At 44.8% G+C, this 12989-nt stretch overlaps 1 long non-coding RNA gene across 1 annotated transcript in view; it reads left to right on the top strand.

The window, feature by feature from the left end:
- The window catches only part of LOC134943261 (uncharacterized), a 79754-nt gene that overhangs the window by 53988 nt on the left and 12777 nt on the right, over positions 1-12989 (top strand). The window lies entirely within an intron of this gene.

Here is a 12989-nt window from a genome sequence, read left to right as displayed (position 1 = left end):
CAGTGTTGCTATGTTATGTCAAAGTCGAAAAATATTGTAGTACACACACCACGTACTAACAACACACACATGCCCGCTGCGCGTGCACTTGTTCCGCCGTGCGTGCACATATCCGCAATTTGCGTATGATCGCTCCTGCGGTCCTGCGCGTGGTATGGGTATTTACAGCAGAGTTTGTGAGCGCAAAGAGAGTTATCAAAACATTACATATTTAATCCAAATAGTGCACATTGTACACATAGCCCCCCTGCACCACATCAGCAAGTATCAACAGTTTAAATGATTCCAGGACTAAGGGATTCGCCTTTGCATGATAGGAAGGGACAGACTAAGGTTATAAGGTGATGTCTAGTATCCAGCTGTAGGGTATTTTAAGGGTAACATTCCGGTGTGGTTAGAGGAAGATCGCATGTTCCTGCGTATAGTTATGTGCAGAAGTAGAATATAGATATAAACTGTATTTACTGTATATTATGTATGCGGCGGGAATCCAGAGGAGACCACCCACAAGAGCAGTTGAGAAAGACATCACCCACCTTTTCAAATCAACCTATGACCTCTCCTGTAATGATAAGATGCATCTCTGTGTCCAATGGACAAAGGGATTACAGTATCCATTGTGTTGCTTTTGGAAGTAGTGTATAAAAAGCCTGTTGCGGCCTGGCCGGTCAGAAGACTCTTAACGCTATCTACCTGATTAGCGGAGGACTGGACCAGGTTGCGCAAGCGAATATTCTCACGTATGTACATTGACTGTAGCCATTTACTCTGTTGTATATTGTAGTGTATAAATTGTATTGTTATCTCCTTCCGGACATATACGCTGAGGTGTCGGAGCCCAGTGTTTAACTACAAATCAGTGTTGTGTCCTCTTTTCCCTGCTAGGGTTTAAAGCGTATTACATTACCTAAGTGTATAAGGTTTAAAGGTGTATTGATAAGGTGTGTACGCGCTACGGGTACTTTGTACCATCAGCGCTGCATAAGGTTTAAGGTGTAACATTATTGCAGTGCTTTGCTGCATAAGGTTTAGAGTGTAATAATATCATTGCGTTACATTACTAATAAGGTTTAAAGTATATCAAGAGTGTGTGCGCGCTGTGTGTACTTTGTACCCCCAGCACGGCGTTTGTACGCTAAGTCCGTACAAGGTACATAGAGTGCATATTAAGTCTAGCGGCCGCAGCGGCTCCATGGTAAAAGTGTGTTTGAAGGTATAGCTTTATGGTTTAAGATAATATCGACGTTATCAATTGGGGGCATCGTCCGGTTTTTCCTCATACCCGCAGCCTAGCAGGTTAAAGCAGACTTTACCTATCAGCAAAGGGCGGAAGGGTATCCTTCCGTAGAATACACTGGAAACCCTAAGTTATTGCTGATTAGATGGCGTCTGCTCTGCATGGTTTGTAGGGATGCTGGTGGGACCCGTAAAGTAAATACGCAAAGCTATTCATTTTTTTTAAAGGTCTGTGAATTTCTATTTTGGCGCCAAATGCGCACACAACACAAGCATACACCTGTACTTTGTATTTGTATACCTGCTCATATTGTTGCCATAAGTACTGATTACTAGATTCATTTAGACCTGTACAGAGAAATTTGTTGCTATTTAGTTAAAATATAGAATAAATATTAAGGAAGTAAACGTAAAATACAAATACAGTCTGGCCTAGTTAAACAGGTTTATACAGAAAGAAACTGTGTTGTGTTAAGTAAACGATTATAGGTAATATCGCTTACATTTATAGAAGTGTGGGATTTGTACTATTGCAGACGTACGGTTTTTGTACACGTGTCTCGGACAAAGTACGGGACTGCGTACGCAACGTAAAGACATACGCATGGTCGCGTGTTTACGCAATGTGCGTAAGGGTACGACCGCTAAGTACAAATTACACAATAGCATTGTTCAGTTTAGGGGCGAAACAGTAGCTATGCTACAATAGCACAAATTGCTCGGTTTACAAATTTAGTTTAAATAAAAACTTTTCTACTGTATTACCTCTGGGGAAAGCTATCAGTTAACAGGAAAGGATATTTTTCTGATCAGAAAACTATAGAGTGTTAGTGTGGGCTGAAAAAGGTGTGAATGTATTGAACCCCGCTTGGTGAACTCGGTGAACTCGGTGAAACTCGGTGAAACTCGGTGAACTTGGTGAGCACGGTCTAGGTGAATACGTGCAACAGAGTGTGATAAAGCTTTTTAAAGGTGTTGTTTTCTTGGTATTACACTCCGGCTGTTTTGGAGCACAGTGTGAAGACTCCAGTGATCCTACAACTTATAGATAGCAAGTGTCTATAAGCGGTACGATTGGACCGCACAGTTGTGTGAGCAATACGTGGCGCAACGTGATACAAAGTTTTGCATATTTGTGCGTAAATCTCGTCATCATACGCGTTGTATAGAGCACATGCAACCGTGATTTGTGTAAACATTGTCTTTTAGGCAGATATTCACTGGGTACGGTAAGTTACTCCTAAAGGCCAAGGGGATATAGGCCGAAGTAGGGCCTGCATTGGCTACACGTGTCTGCTAAAAAGGGCGGATCCATGGTACTCGGAACAGAAGAAATTAGTGGAAGAACTTTCAGGACTTCCACCGCGTTAGACTACTGTGTTTGGAGCATTTTACGAAATGTTCCCGTGTTAAAAGGGTCCACAATGGGAGCCAAGTGCACAACACAGGGACGTTCCTCAGTCAGGGTTCAGATAGCAGAATTGAGACCCAGGGGGTCAGCTCAGTTGGTAATGTGGGGGAAGTATGGTCCCCACACTGAGACCTTTTGTGATGAATGGACACGAATGACTGTGGGGGATAAAGCATCATTTCCTGGGATAGGTAGTTTTGAACCAGAGGTATTGCAGAATTTAAGGAGTAGGATATGTCTAATAAAATCCAGAAAACGAAGGATTAGACATACAGATTGTTTAAATTTATGGCAGCAAGAGGGCGATATGCAAAGGGAACTAGCTTACGCAGCAGGTTCCAAACCTAGCAGGAAAATTATGGCAACCGCACCACCACCACCGTATATTGTAGGGGAGAAAGTGGCTACAGACAATGGCATATTGGTACCTGATAAGAGTATAGTTGATAAATGTACTAATGCTAACCCGTGCAAGTTGTATCCCATTTTAAACTTTCCTCAGGACTGTGAGCAAGAAGATGAGCCCAGCACAATATCGGCACTCTCTCTAGCAGCCACCATACAGAACACTCAGGTGGGCACGGCCCAACCAGTAAGATCAGTTGTAAGGCCCCCTAGCGGAGCGATAAGTGAGGTCGTGTCCACAGGTAAGTACGGTACCATACATTATGCAGAGACAATAGCACCTCAGATTGTGGAGTCAACTCAGAATGATGTAATTGAATTAAATCCTGTCAGGGTGATCGCAGTCTCCAATGGGAAGACTGACGCTCAGGTAGTCACTCCCATCAGGAACATTGCTATGCATTGTCCTTGGTCCCGGACAGAATTGAGGACAATTATGTCTGAATTTCCCGATCCCAGAAAGGATCTAGTCGCATGCCAGAGGTTTATTAAAGAATTAGGTAACGCCACCGAACCCACAAACAAAGATTGGCGAACAGTGCTACGAGTATGTTTACCTTCCAATATTGACCCCGCAAAATACATTACAGATTGTAAATTAGATGCAGAAGTACCTCTCACTGATGAGTGCACTCAGGAGAATGTACGACAGATCAATCTGCAATTAGGAGTATATTTCCCTACTGTTGTCAAATGGAATAAAAAATTTTCCATAAGACAAAAAGAAGGTGAAACGGCATCTGAATATTTCCACCGGGCACTGACGGAAATGGCTAGATACACTGGGGTCGAGGACATTAAGGACAATGTACATCACAGGGAGGTAGCTGTGTCAGTATTAATGGACGGGTTAAAAGAGACATTAAGAACAAGGGTACAAACCTCTCTACCTAACTGGAGAGGTATCTCGGTGGCTGCATTAAGAGAGTCCGCTATCGAGCACAATCGGAACTTCATTAAGCACAGGGAGTCACAGGGGGATAAGCTGATGACAGTAAGTATAAATGCCCTTACATCCAAACCGCATCAGCCAAAACCCCAGACCCCTGATGGTAAGTCGCATGTAGTAGTATGCTATAACTGCCGGAAGGAAGGACATTTTGCACGGAACTGCAGTTATAAAGGCACACATAAGGTATATCGACCCCCTAGACCAGGATACAAACCACATTATAATACACATGATAGGGATCAGGGATCGCATAGGAGAAGTTATGAGCCGCATGCAGGGGAAACAAGGAGGTACCCACCTAGGAGGGACTGGCAGACCACTGAAAATTCTCAGCTACCCCCCTCACATATTGTAGCTGCCAGCGCGCTGCAGGAGGGTCACAATTTACAATAGGGGTTGGGCCATACCTGTAGTCTGCAGCCAGTGAAGTTGATTGCTAGCCTTGGTAGTGAACCTGAGGTCACAGATGATGTAGCTGGTAGATCACTACCTTTCCTTGTAGATACAGGGGCGGCCAGGTCAGTGTTAAATTCAACGGTAGGTATAAAAACCACAGGTAAAACAATTTCCGCAATGGGAGTAACAGGAGTAGTACAACACTACCCTTTGAGTAGACCTGCGGAGATTACGATAGGGCCTTTGCAGACCAAACATTCCTTTTTGTTAGCTGCATCAGCTCCGACTAATCTACTGGGGAGAGATCTATTGTGTAAAATGGGGTGTGTCATATATTGTACTCCTGAGGGTGTCTTCTTGGATATACCCGAGAATCACGTTCAGGAAGTGCAGGATATGTTAGACACTCCACAAAGGTTAATGTCACACACTGCTGTTATAGACAGGTGTCCATCCAAGGTAGAGGAAATGATCTCACAAATACCGGAATCCCTCTGGACCAAAGATGGACAAGACACTGGATTGATGGCGAATGTAGCTCCTGTAGTAGTGCAAATAAAAGATAGTAGGATAGCTCCAAAAATCCCACAGTATCCTCTGAAGCCAGAGGTGGAATTAGGAGTGTACCCAGTCATAGAGCGCTTGCTACAACAGGGCATCCTAGTTAGGATGTCCAGCACTGCCAATAGTCCCATCTTCCCTGTGAAAAAGAGTGGGGGGAGGGGTTACAGGCTAGTGCAGGATCTAAGGGGGATAAACAAGATAGTTGAGAGACAATTCCCAGTAGTGCCAAATCCAGCTGTCATCCTCATGCAAATTCCCCCTACTGCTAAATTTTTCACTGTCATTGACCTCTGTTCTGCTTTCTTTTCTGTCCCTCTGCACCCTGACAGACAATACCTGTTTGCATTCACATACAGGGGAGTACAGTACACCTGGACTCGCCTACCCCAAGGTTTCATTGACAGCCCAAGTATTTTCTCCCAGGCTCTGCATGACTGTTTACAATCCTTTCAACCTGAGAGCGGATCAGTATTAATACAATATGTAGATGACTTACTGCTGTGTTCTGATTCACTCGAATCGTCCTTGAAAGACACAAAACAGCTTCTGTTTCACCTTTCTAATACGGGACACAAGGTTTCAAAGGATAAGTAGCAGTTGTGACAGACCAGGGTAAAATATTTGGGACATTGCTTGATGCGAGGCCTTAGACACCTTACCGCTGATAGAATACAGGCGATTCGCAACATGACTCTGCCACAAACCCAGCAACAGATCCGCACTTTTCTTGGAATGTGTGGGTACTGCTGAAACTGGATCCCAGGGTTCTCCATACTGGCTTTACCTTTGCAAGAAATGGTCTCTTCAAACAAACCAGATCGGATCTCGCACACAGATGAGTCCGAACTGGCATTTGAGAGGCTCAAACAGTGCCTATCACAGGCACCTGCATTAGGCATGCCAGATTATGGGAAACCCTTTGAATTGTACGGTATGGAAAGTGCTGGGTGTGCGGCAGGTGTCCTAACCCAGAGACATGGTGATGCCAGCAGGCCAGTAGCTTACTACAGTGCACAGTTGGACACCGTAGCGCGGTCTCTCCCCACATGCTTGCAAAGTGTTGCAGCGATAGCTTTGCTAGTGAGTAAAAGTGAAGACGTAGTGTTAGGACACAACCTGACCATCCATACCCCTCATGCAGTATCAGCCTTGCTGAACTCCGCACAAACCAGACATGTCTCATCAGCGTGATTTACAAGGTGGGAATTAGCACTAATGGCTAAACATCAACATAAAGAGATGCAGTGCACTAAATCCTGCAACTTATCTGCCGGGTGTGCCTGGACAGGCACAAAGGGTGGAGGATGAGAATGATGGTGAAGGAGGATTTAGTGCAGATACTGACACGCATGATTGTATGAAATATCTGAACCAGACTTTCACTGCAAGACCTGACATTAGTGACAACCCACTGGAAGGCGTAGATTTTACTTTTTACACTGACAGTAGTTGCCACAGACAGACGGACTCGGGAGACTTGTGTACTGGATACGCAGTCGTAGATGACAGAGGTATCATAGAAGCTGAACCCCTGGGCCCACCGCACTCAGCACAAGTTGCTGAGCTGGTCGCCTTAACCAGAGCGTGTGAATTGGCCAAAGGCAAGTCAGCCAATATATATACAGATTCTAGGTATGCCTTTGGAGTAGTGCATGATTTTGGGGCCCTATGGCGCCTCAGAAATTTCATGACGGCAGCTGGCACACCTGTAGCGCATGCATCCCACATAAAAAGGCTTCTAACAGCGATACAAGAACCAGACAGAGTGGCTGTTATCAAGTGCAAAGCACATACTTACAACCAAGATCCAATCTCACTTGGCAACAGCCGGGCAGACGAAGATGCTAAATCAGCAGCCAGCACCCCCATACAAACAGATATCACATCACTGATGATAATCAACACCATCAACACACAAAAATTAAGTGAAATGCAAAATTTGTGTTCCCCATAGGAAAAGGCGGTCTGGAGGTCAAAGGGATATGGCCAGTAGTCCTCAGGACTCTGGACAGATGGACAGGGTAAGCCAGTGGCACCTAGAGCATATCTTCCAAGCTTAGCTGAGGCGGCACACGGTCTGACTCATCTGGATAAAGAGGGTATGTGTAAGCTGGTGAGAGCCTACTGGTGTGCACCAGGATTCTCTTCTCATGCGGGTAAGAGAGCAATGACATGTCTTATTTGCTTGAGGAAGAATATTGGAAAGTCAATACCAACAGAACCATCCCATATCCCGCCGACAGATGGCCCTTTTCAGGTAATACAGATTGATTTCATACAGTTACCACCCTGTAGGAATTTAAAATATGTGTTAGTCTGTATTGACTGTTTTCCAATTGGGTAGAAGTGTTCCCTGCTGCCACAAATACTGCTACGTTCACTGCAAAGAAAATTGTGCAGGAATTTGTGTGTAGATATGGTATACCTAGAATAATTGAAAGCGATAGGGGCAGAGGCGTCACCAGGTGTGGTGACACCCGGTGCGCACCCCTGATGTACTGCCGCGATCGCTGCAAAAAGGGTGCGTGGCCTTACAGCTAGGGGGCGTGGCTTCGCGGGGATACCGGGATCGTCACTCTGGGGGCGTGCCCAGCATCTCCGGAGATGCTGGGCTTCCCCCAGAGACGGTCTCAGTGTGCGGTCGGCTCCTCTGCTATGACAGGAGCCGGGTGCTGTAGCGGAATTTCACACTGCAGCACCTGGCTCCTGTCACTGCGGAGGAGCTGACATTTGGTGTCACCCCCTCCAGGTGTCACACCCGGATGCGGGCCGCACCCCCCGCACCCGCCTTGTGACGCCACTGGATAGGGGTACCCATTTTACAGGTGAAGTCTTTCAGGTTATGTGCAAACTGATGGGAATTAATAGCAAGCTGCATACTCCGTACCGACCACAGGCAAGTGCGAAGGTGGAGAGAGTAAACAGCACTATTAAGAACAAGCTGAGCAAAGTGATGGCTGAAACTGGATTGTTGTGGCCAGAAGCTTTGCCACTAGTATTGTACAGCATCAGAACCACTTTCAGGTCCCCCCTTAACCTATCACCCTTTGAGATTCTTTTTGGTCGACAACCCCATGTAATGATAGACCCCAGGATGATTTGAAACACAATACCGAAGTGACTGTAAAATAATTGGTTAAGATAAGCCAGCAGCTGAGGAATCAAAACAAAAATCTAAAGCTGGTGATTCCTGACCTACCGAATAGTAATTGTCATGACATTGAACCTGGGGATTATGTAATGATTCAAAATTTTCTACGCTCAGGTTGCCTCATTGACAGGTGGGAAGGACCGTACCAAGTCTTACTAACCAGCACGACAGCATTAAAGGTTGCCGAAAGAGAGACTTGGGTCCACTCGTCCCACTGTAAGAAGGTCGCTGACCCAGAGAGAACCCGTGACAAAGACCAGAGTGTAGAGAACATCGTATCACTGGAGTGTCTGTTCCGGGAAGGTTGAGAGGCAGGACTGTTGTCACTGCACCTGAACGCAGAGAACAACAAGACCAGAGGCGGTTGTCGCACCAGTTTTCTTTTTTCTTTTTATTATTTTCTCCATCTCCCACTACCCTCCTTCTCTCCTTCCCTTTTCCTCCCCCTTCTTGTTTCCTTTCTCTTCCCTTAACAAGATGGACTTACCCCAAGAGATTGCGTTCCGGGTTTTCCTGTTAACCCTGTTGTTGACCAGAACAGTCTGTTTCGGTGAAAGTCCCAGAGAGGTCGAGAAAGGATCTGGAATGGGTTCTGATGGCGAGGACGGATTTGTAGAATTCCAAGAGCAACACATCACTCGAGCAAAGGCGAGTATCAGAAAACGATCTGGTAGTCAGGGAGCTAGGAGGCACTGTGAAGGGTTATTGGCTGAGGAAAATTGCATTTGTAAGAATTGTGAGTACATAGTTGAGGATGGGTGCATCCAGAGATGTCAGTCCAGCCTTAATATCAAAATGGACCGTCATCCATTGAGTGATTACTACTCACTAGTGGGTAAGGTTTTAAACCAAACAGAATGCTGGGTGTGCTCACAAGTACCTCAAGGTCAGAGCAAGTCAGGATTAGTACCGTACCCTTTAGCAATAGATGAGGTACTCGAATTACGGGGTGGGAGACCGGTGGACAAGAAATTTAATATTTCTAGGCCACCTAGTTTGAAGCTCCACCAGTATCATGTAGATAGATCCTTATTATGCTTCAACATTTCCAATTTCCGAAAACCAGGAAATTGGGAGGTGACATGGAATAACCAGACCATGGCCTTTTCACACAGAGCTGATAGGATACCCATAGACTCTGAACTTGTATGCCAAATAGCCAACAGTGGAAGGTATTTTCGGTATAGGTATACTCGAGGAAGCAAGGCCATGTGGGTTGGAGAAGTCTCACCAGGGTACTGTGCTCATATTATACAGCCTGACACTTGTACTGAACAGATGAGAGAACTAGGGATTGGGTTTTTCACTTGGAAAGTTTGTAATATGGTAATGTCATATTCTGTCCCATATGTTCTCCCCGATGATGCCTATTTCATATGTGGGAGGAAGGCGTATAAGTGGCTTGCCCCAAACTCAGAGGGATTGTGTTATGTTGGAAGAGTGTTGCCAGAGGTCATGACCATAACCCATGATAAGATGAAAGACGTTCACCGCAGTGCTCAGGCTCCTTATACTCATACTCATCGATAGGACAGAGCACGTAGCCTCTGATTTGATCCACGAATCCACCGGGATTCAATTCCTTCTCGCATTAGACATCACCCGTACTGCCAGAGGAATTATAAATTACAAGTATATCCATGCGCTAGCGAACTTGATGGATAATATCACTGAGATGTATGACAACACCTTCAGGTATACAGGTAGGGAGTTGCAAGCTTACAAAACGGAACTGATCCAGCACAGGATGGTCCTTAATTATATCATAGCTGTGACGGGTGGGTACTGTGTCATTTTGGCAACTCAATATGGTGTGAAGTGCTGCACGTATATTACAAACAGCACTGATGACCCAACCGAGATCATCGATAAAAAGATGGACGATATCTTGCAGTTGAAGTGGGAGTTCCGAAGGAGACACAACCTTACCCTGACTGCTGTGAGTAATGAACTGACCGGCTGGGTCTCATGGTTGAACCCACAAAATTGGTTCTCAGGATTAGGAGAATGGGCTCAAAATGTTATTACGAGTGTAGGAAAGTTTCTCCTTTGTATCCTGGGAGTCGTCATAATTTTTGGTATGATATTTAGGTGTGTTCGAATTCTAATGCGGCGCAAGCACGGCACAAATTTGATGAGTTTAAGGAGTGGGAGCATTGTTACAGCAGCAGATTTAATTTATGACCCATCCATAGAGACAATGTTATGATAAGGATTGCAAATGAATTCCATGGCCCGTTTCTTTCACCCGTTTTTCCTTTGTCTCCCCCTTTGCCCAGATACACCGATCCGGAAAAGACATCGACTACACCCAAGAATTATTACGAAAATGTTATGTGAATGTATTTTAGATATGTGTCTTATCTTCATCTCTACAACCTTCAGTTAGTTACACACATAGTCGACAGGTGATATCCACATATATTAGCACTCACATATGTTCCCCCTCCATGTATCATCAACTAAATGTGCACCCCATTTGTTGTAACAAGAAGCCGAAAAGAGCTTGGTAGTGTTTGTTGGCCCACTTACAGACCCTTAATACGGGATAAGAAGGATTTAATGTATACTTCGCAATACCTCAAAGCTTATCTAGAACATATACGGCATGATGATACATGCCCCTCAGACATGGATTCATACATACATGCTTTTACTATCCCACTAGGTCATACATTTCCCACCTACACCTCTCCTCCTACCATCCAATCATCTGTAGATATTGTATTGTATATTTTTCTGTTTAGTGTTTTGATAGTGGCAGTTATTGTTGACTGCCAAAGGGTGGACTGTCAAAGTCGAAAAATATTGTAGTACACACACCACGTACTAACAACACACACATGTCCGCTGCGCGTGCACTTGTTCCGCCGTGCGTGCACATATCCGCAATTTTCGTATGATCGCTCCCGCGGTCCTGCGCGTGGTATGGGTATTTACGGCGGAGTTTGTGAGCGCATAGAGGGTTATCAAAACATTACATATTTAATCCAAATAGTGCACATTGTACACATAGCCCCCCTGCACCACATCAGCAAGTATCAACAGTTTAAATGATTCCAGGTCTAAAGGATTCGCCTTTGCATGATAGGAAGGGACAGACTAAGGTTATAAGGTGATGTCTAGTATCCAGCTGTAGGGTATCTTAAGGGTAACATTCCGGTGTTGGTTAGAGGAAGATCGCATGTTCCTGCGTATAGTTATGTGCAGAAGTAGAATATAGATATAAACTGTATTTACTGTATATTATGTATGCGGCGGGAATCCAGAGGAGACCACCCACAAGAGCAGTTGAGAAAGACCACCTTTTCAAATCAACCTATGACCTCTCCTGTATTGTAAAGATGCATCTCTGTGTCCAATGGACAAAGGGATTACAGTATACATTGTATTGCTTTTGGAAGTAGTGTATAAAAAGCCTGTTGCGGCCTGGCCGGTCAGAAGACTCTTAACGATATCTACCTGATTAGCGGAGGACTGGACCAGGTTGCGCAAGCGAATATTCTCACGTATGTACATTGACTGTAGCCATTTACTCTGTTGTATATTGTAGTGTATAAATTGTATTGTTATCCCCTTCCAGACATATACGCTGAGGTGTCGGAGCCCAGTGTTTAACTACAAATCGGTGTTGTGTCCTCTTTTCCCTGCTAGGGTTTAAAGAGTATTACATTACCTAAGTGTATAAGGTTTAAAAGTGTATTGATAAGGTGTGTACGCGCTACGGGTACTTTGTACCGTCAGCGCTGCATAAGGTTTAAGGTGTAACATCATTGCAGTGCTTTGCTGCATAAGGTTTAGAGTGTAATAATATCATTGCGTTACATTACTAATAAGGTTTAAAGTATATCAAGAGTGTGTGCGCACTGTGTGTACTTTATACCCCCAGCATGGCGTTTGTACGCTAAGTCCGTACAAGGTACGAGACTCCTAACGCAAATAGCGTACAAAGTACGTAGAGTGCATATTAAGTCTAGCGGCCGCAGCGGCTCCATGGTAAAAGTGTGTTTGAAGGTATAGCTTTATGGTTTAAGATAATATCGACATTATCAGTTATCTTGCATCAGTCCAGTGGTGGTGTCCCTGTGCTGCTGTATATGTCCAGTATTACTGCCGTATATGTCCATTGATACTGCCGTATATGTCTAGCGGTGCTGCCGTACAAGTCCAGTGGTACTCTCGTATAATTCCAATGATCCTGCCATATAAATCCAGTGTAGTGATGTGCACCGGACATTTTTTGGGTTTTGTGTTTTGATTTTGGATTCGGTCCCGCGGCCGTGTTTTGGATTCGGACGCGTTTTGGCAAAACCTCCCTGAAATTTTTTTGTCGGATTCGGGTGTGTTTTGGATTCGGGTGTTTTTTTTACAAAAAATCCTCAAAAACAGCTTAAATCATAGAATTTTGGGGTCATTTTGATCCCATAGTATTATTAACCTCAATAACCATAATTTCCACTCATTTCCAGTCTATTCTGAACACCTCACACCTCACAATATTATTTTTAGTCCTAAAATTTGCACCGAGGTCGCTGGATGACTAAGCTAAGCGACCCAAGTGGCCGACACAAACACCTGGCCCATCTAGGAGTGGCACTGCAGTGTCAGACAGGATGGCAGATTTAAAAAAATAGTCCCCAAACAGCACATGATGCAAAGAAAAAAAGACGTTCACCAAGGTCGCTGGATGGCTAAACTAAGCGACCCAAGTGGCCGGCACAAACACCTGGCCCATCTATGAGTGGCACTGCAGTGTCAGACAGGATGGCAGATTTAAAAACTAGTCCCCAAACAGCACATGATGCAAAGAAAAAAAGAGGTGCACCAAGGTCGCTGTGTGACTAAGCTAAGCGACCCAAGTGGCCGACACAAAC

The sequence above is a fragment of the Pseudophryne corroboree genome, chromosome 7 (assembly GCF_028390025.1).
Source record: "Pseudophryne corroboree isolate aPseCor3 chromosome 7, aPseCor3.hap2, whole genome shotgun sequence".
Classification (NCBI taxonomy): domain Eukaryota; kingdom Metazoa; phylum Chordata; class Amphibia; order Anura; family Myobatrachidae; genus Pseudophryne; species Pseudophryne corroboree.
The sequence above is the reverse complement of the archived record's forward strand: the minus strand, read 5'-3'. Positions and strand labels throughout refer to the sequence as shown.